Here is a 6,000-nt window from a genome sequence, read left to right as displayed (position 1 = left end):
CTTCTTGAGCTACTGTCGTGTAGGTGCTCTCTCGGTTTTAATGGCATCTTTCTTTGCAGTGGAAACAGTATAAACTGGAAAAATTCCTCTATGGTCTTTGCTAAATATTGTTTAAGATACCGTTTACCCCACTCTGCACGGTATTGTTGCTGGCCTGAATACCTAGATCAAAGGAGGCTGTAAAACAATTCCTCAGATAATTGAGCAGGAAAAGGTAAAACAGTGACCTAGATAAGAAAGATTTTCACAAGCACAATAAGCATAATAAAGTCCTAAAGAGGGACTCCATAGTCCCCCTGGTGTCTGTCTCCCATGGAGACTAATTAAGATTTGCTACGGATTTTCTTTTTTAGCATACCTGTTTAGTATCTGCCTTTGATCTGGGTGTTGTACTCCGCTCTTGTACAAGCATAGGAGACCAACAAAGATTATGGAGGACAGGTTAGAACAGGTAAAAGATTTGTTGCCATATGACTGTTATGGGAGATGACTAGCACTGTATTCTGATCCTGAAACTCGTCACAACTCAAATGTGATACACGTCGTGACTTTTTTTCTTAAGTCTTTTGTTTAAACATGTAGGAACAGGCAAGTTACATGCCCTGTATGTTACATGCAGGGCACTTTGTTTTAATGTAGTGTTTTATGTTAATCGACATTTGTATAATGGTTTGAATATGACTTTAGAAGAGGAGAATGGAAACAAATATTCCAAATACTGTTGGAGGAACTGCTTTCCTCATCCCTCAACTGCAGACTGATCCAGAGGAATTTATCGTTTGTCCACTGAGTAGGCTGAGAGCTGGCAACAAGGCTACAGTGAAGGAAATCTATGGTAATTTAAGAAAAGGAGGTGGGGAGAGAAGGAATTGAACCCATCCTGTTGGTCTGAGTGTTGTGATGACACAGCCTCAGGAAAAGGACCGACCTTCAAATCGTAAAGTCTGTCGCTGTAGGGGTGGAACACTGCTCTCTCCTCTCCTCCTTCCCCCCTCAGTAAACCATTAGTAGCCGGACTATTGTAAAGGGTTAGTTAGTTAGTATTATCTAGATGGGATTAGTGATGAGAGGCAATTAAAAAGGTCACCTTTCCTTAAAAGGGAGAAAGGAGCAAAGCTGAAAAAAAGGGAAAATGCAAGGCTGAAGGGTTATCCAGTATCAGTGTAGTAAAAAACAAATATATATCCTTCTCTGAACCCAATTATCAGCCTCACCTGACTTCCCTGGAGATTTAACTGTTGGGTCTCTTCCAGAAGTCAGCTATGATCTCAGATGCTTTGCATTTTGAGATTTAAATGTAAGGAAGTTAGCAAGTAATATATGGATTTTCAAATTAAAGCCCAAGGAGCAGTCTGATTTAGAAGAGCAGGACTTCATGGCTGTAATCCTTGGATTAAATGTTGGTTTTCCCTACACATGTAAATAGACATTGTGTTTCTCAGGAAGAAAACAATGTCCATCAAAATAATCTTGAAGCCTGGGGAGATGTGATGGTGATAGCTGCATCGTTAGTATTGCTTTTCTACAGAGTGGAAAGGGATTTAAAGTAAAGCTCTTTGTGTTCAGATTAAACTGGACGATATCCTTATGTGTCTGAATGACGGCTGTTGGGATTACAGCCACATAATTATCAATCCCATCTGGCAAGCTCCTCCCTCCCCAATATGAGGATGACATAACTACAAGACTTAAAAAGTAATAATGTTTGCATTATCTTCATTTTTTTAGGTGGTAAAGGAGTTATTGGGGGAGCCGTAGTGAGGTGTTGGAATACAGAAAATTATTTGTGTGTAAATGAAAGGCAAGACTTTTCAGGGACTAAACAGGAGGTTCTTCAGGGAAAACGCAAAATGAGATAAAATCGTGACTTATGGCAAGATCGCTGCCTGGATCACTTGTACAAGGACACGCCTGGCCTAGAAAATGTATACTCGAGCCTCAGCGCATACATCGGGTGATGATATAGAACGTATATCTGTTGCTTCGCATTACTGTTGCTGTTTGTTAGTGCTGGAGGCTGTGTCCAGGTTCCGACTGTCGTAGCAAGTGCTGCTCAAGCCCATTGCCCGGGTCATTCCTGCGTAGTCTTTACAACAGATCCGCTTTCTTCGTTAAAGTTGTTGTTCTGGTTGCCACTTGATATGAAGCTTTTCCACAGCTTTGGCGGTAGTTGGATCAGGTTGTTAATGAGTTCTGTGTTATTGTGAGAGAGTGAATGTATTCATTTAAAAAAAAAAGAGCTGAAAATAACATCTCACAAAAGTCATCATGCATTTCTTTGTCAATGGTTCTTTGTTGGTTTCAGCCTCGGTTTCTTTTTGTAAGGATTTGTTCCTAGGCCGCCAGGCCTGAATGGAGAATAGGAAGTCACTCCAGCTGTTTTCCTCGTGTTGGCACTCCGTGCTGAACAGGAATTGCTGAGCAAAGAACATCATTTCCCCAGAGAGGTTTGCTGGGGTAGCACAAAGGCAGTCTGGATTTTTTTTTTTAATTAAAAGTTCCTGCCAAATACTATCATCAAGGGTTGGGGGAAGGAGGGAGGGAAAGAAATACATGAAGTCTGGAGTCCACTTGGAAGAGCAAGAAACCTGCCTGGGAAAGCAAAAAAGCAGTGTTTTTCTCTGCCGAACTCTTGCTTTTTAACATAAAAGCACTTACCCAGAAAAGAGGACTGGTTTTTTTTTTTTTTTCCTTCCCTCTTCTGTGAATGTTGGTTCTGACTATTGCTTCTCCAACAAAGTTGGAGGGATTGTGCAACTTTGCACTTGGTTTTGGAATAGCTAGTGGAATAAAAAATAAGCAGAATTCCTTCTCTTAAGTGGGCGCCAAATTATCAACTGACACATCACGCCACGTTATGGTGATAAATGCACGTCTGGTCGTGGTTTGCAGTAAGCTTAAATTCTATATATATTTCTTTTTTAAAAAAGAAATACAATAAGGCTATGGCTTTTTGCTTTCTTTTTGCTTTGCAAAAGAAAGGTTAAGAAAACAAGCCGTAAAGAAAAACTGACACATATTTGGGGAAAGAGGAAGATATAGAGTCATTTAACTTCTCGCCTGCAGGTTTAATCCAGGATAAATCCGTAATGACTGAACCATGCTGCCACCTGATGCTGTCTGGCACTGGATGGGAAATGCATTGGGTGGCTTACTCCAGTCTTCAGGGCACTGGTGACCACTTTATAAACTCCTTTATTGTATTTGACACTTTTTGGTATTCTTGCTGGCAGTATTACTAAAGAATTGCCTCGCAGTTTGAATAGTCCTCTCTAGCAAGGCAGTTTCAGGTAAGAAATTATTTGTGGATGAAAGACTCTATGTTTTAGCTCATTCTCTGAGGATGCTGCAAAATCCCTGTAATGTGGAAGGCAGCTGTGGCTATGCGAAGATTGACAAATTGCCTATGTAGTGCATATGCATGTGTGTAGTCCTCCTGGCAGTTCAGTTGTGGAGAACTATGGAGTAACTTCTTAGAGGAAAAGCTCCTCTATGGATCCTATCAGTGTTCAGCTTATAACCCAAAGCGAAAAATTTAATATTCCTTTGGCTTTTCTGCATGCGTTTTAGTCTTTTTTAATATAACTGCATAATTATTATCCGCTCTAGGTTTTGATTTGCAATCCAGTTCACCTCCCTGAGCACAGTAACATATTGCACAATTAATTTGCTGTTTATGATATTCCCTTGAAAAGAGTATCTTCCACCCTGTTTATTGGTGTGTTTCCAACTGATCTCTGGAGAACAAAGCAGTTGGCTTCTGCTGGAACTTTTGTGTTACGGTGTTCAACCTTGGCCAAGCTTGACGTTCTTACTTGGTTTTTACCGAGGAGAAAGTACGTTTGACTTCAGCTAGATCTTTGTCTATGTAAAAACTTCCAAATATGTCTTTGGTAATGTCATCCCAATACAATGGATAGGGTTTGAGTTTGCTAAGTAATGATCCGCTGCCAAGTAAGCTGGATGCTTGTTTGGAACAGCACAAAACAGATCTACAGTCTGGCTTGCTCGTTGGTAGGTTTTCTTAATTTTTCTCTAATACAGCTGGGGTTTTTTGTTCATCTACTAATTATTAAGAAGGCATATATAAGCTAAAGGCTGTTTCTTCTCTGAGCTTGTGGAGATCTCAGAAGTGGATTGGATGTGAGGCTTCATATACCTAAAACATTCATGTATTATGTTCAACTGTCACCTGTACTTTGAAAATGTCTAAGCCATATATCTTGTTAATATACCCATCACAAAATACACTAAGTGATTGGTTTGTTTGTTTGTAGTTTCTCTTGGAGGCAGACAATGGGATTTCTCCAAGTGGGACATGGAATCATTTGTTCTTGTTACATCTTGTTACTGTTATGTTGCTGTTCCATTCCTGCTTTTATATAGAGAATTTTTTTCTAGCATAATGTTCTAGACCTAGATTCTCTCTAAAATTTTCCACTCCGCTGGTATCTGAATAGAAGAGGATTTCCCCTTCAGAGTTTTGTTTATGTTTTTGTTTTGCTTTTTGGACTTTGTCTAATTCTTCAGTAAAGATCATCTGGAAGAGAATTGGGGGAACTGTCAAAACACGGGCCGTTTCCTGTCATTGTTCTGAGTCTCAAGCATTGTGGACTTCCATCTCCTTCCTGTCTTTTGTTTCTGGGTTGATAATGTTGTCTTTAAATAAGTTCAAATAAAAATAGATGTAATAGAGCTGGAAATAGAAACTAGTATCCTCAAATGAATGTCTTTGCTGTCTGAGCACGATGTGCCAATAATAATAAAACAACGTAATCCCAGAGGGTACCGAAATGTTTACAGCTTGTGGTTCTAATCCTGTCACCCTTCCCCTGCAAGTGGAGCCACTGAAGTCACTAGCAGCACTTCTTCAAGGAAGTGATATATGGACTACAGCAGCAGCCAAGTAGCAAGAACACAAGTCATAAGAGGGATTTCTCTTTAGCTGAGGATGCTGGGACATACTGCTCCCAAAAGTTCACAGAATTTTTAATAAGTATTGATCTAAATTGGTTCAAGTGGGTTGTACTCTATTACTCTGCATCAGAGTGGCATCAGCTGGCATGACTCTTGGATATTGGACTCTATGGATCCATCGTATAATCTATTTTTACATTGTAATAGTGCCTAAAGGTCACAACTAGGGTTTAGGTCATCTTGTCCTGGAACATCTGCAAGTGGGTAGAAGCCTGTCTCAAAGAATGTAATGAAAATGAAAAGGCAGAACATGGGTAGAGCGAACAATGGGAAGGATGTAGGGCAAGGTATGAAGGTAAATACCAGCAAGAGCAAGTATTTATATATCACTAGTGATAGGCATCAATTGCAGGCTGTAAATCATTTGGACTTCTGTCAGTAAAGGAAATATTGCTTGTGTCCCACAGGATCTTTATGTCGCTGTTGTGAACTGCATCAGAATAAAGGTGCATCTCAAAGCTGGGTTTATCAGTGTGAAATGGTTACCAAGTGTATATTGGTAGCATGTAAAAGAAAAAACCTAGCAGTGAACTTTACTATTGGGAGCTTCTGGCAGGCATTGATCTGTGAGAAGAAGCCTCAGCAGAGGTGAGAAGCTTCTAAGAGATGAAAATAAGGAGAGTCAGAAGAGAGATCAAATTCTGAGGGATCTTAAAAGTGAATATTAAATAACTGAATGCGAAAGAAAGTCTTAATGCTGCATTTTGACTGACCTGGGGGTTAGGAATATGGGCTTTGGAAAGCTCAGAGTTTGCAATAGGTGGAAGGCAAGAGTCATAACAGCATAAAGGGAAAAAGGTTGGAGCTGACTTAGGGTGGTAAAAGCATTTTTGCCTCCCCTAGCAAAATAGGTCACTTCCAGGAACATGTTTAGTACCCATTTTCTTAATCTGGAGATGTCCTGATCGAGGAAGCCTTAGCACTGCACTTACATATGCAGTGTAGTCAAGAGGGAGAAGTAGATGGGCTGTCTAGGTTCCTGGTTTAGGCCACCGCAATAGCGGTGCTTACTCTCACATCAGA

The sequence above is a fragment of the Gavia stellata genome, chromosome 10, assembly GCF_030936135.1.
Source record: "Gavia stellata isolate bGavSte3 chromosome 10, bGavSte3.hap2, whole genome shotgun sequence".
Taxonomy (NCBI): Eukaryota; Metazoa; Chordata; class Aves; order Gaviiformes; family Gaviidae; genus Gavia; species Gavia stellata.
Note: the sequence above shows the minus strand (reverse complement) of the source record.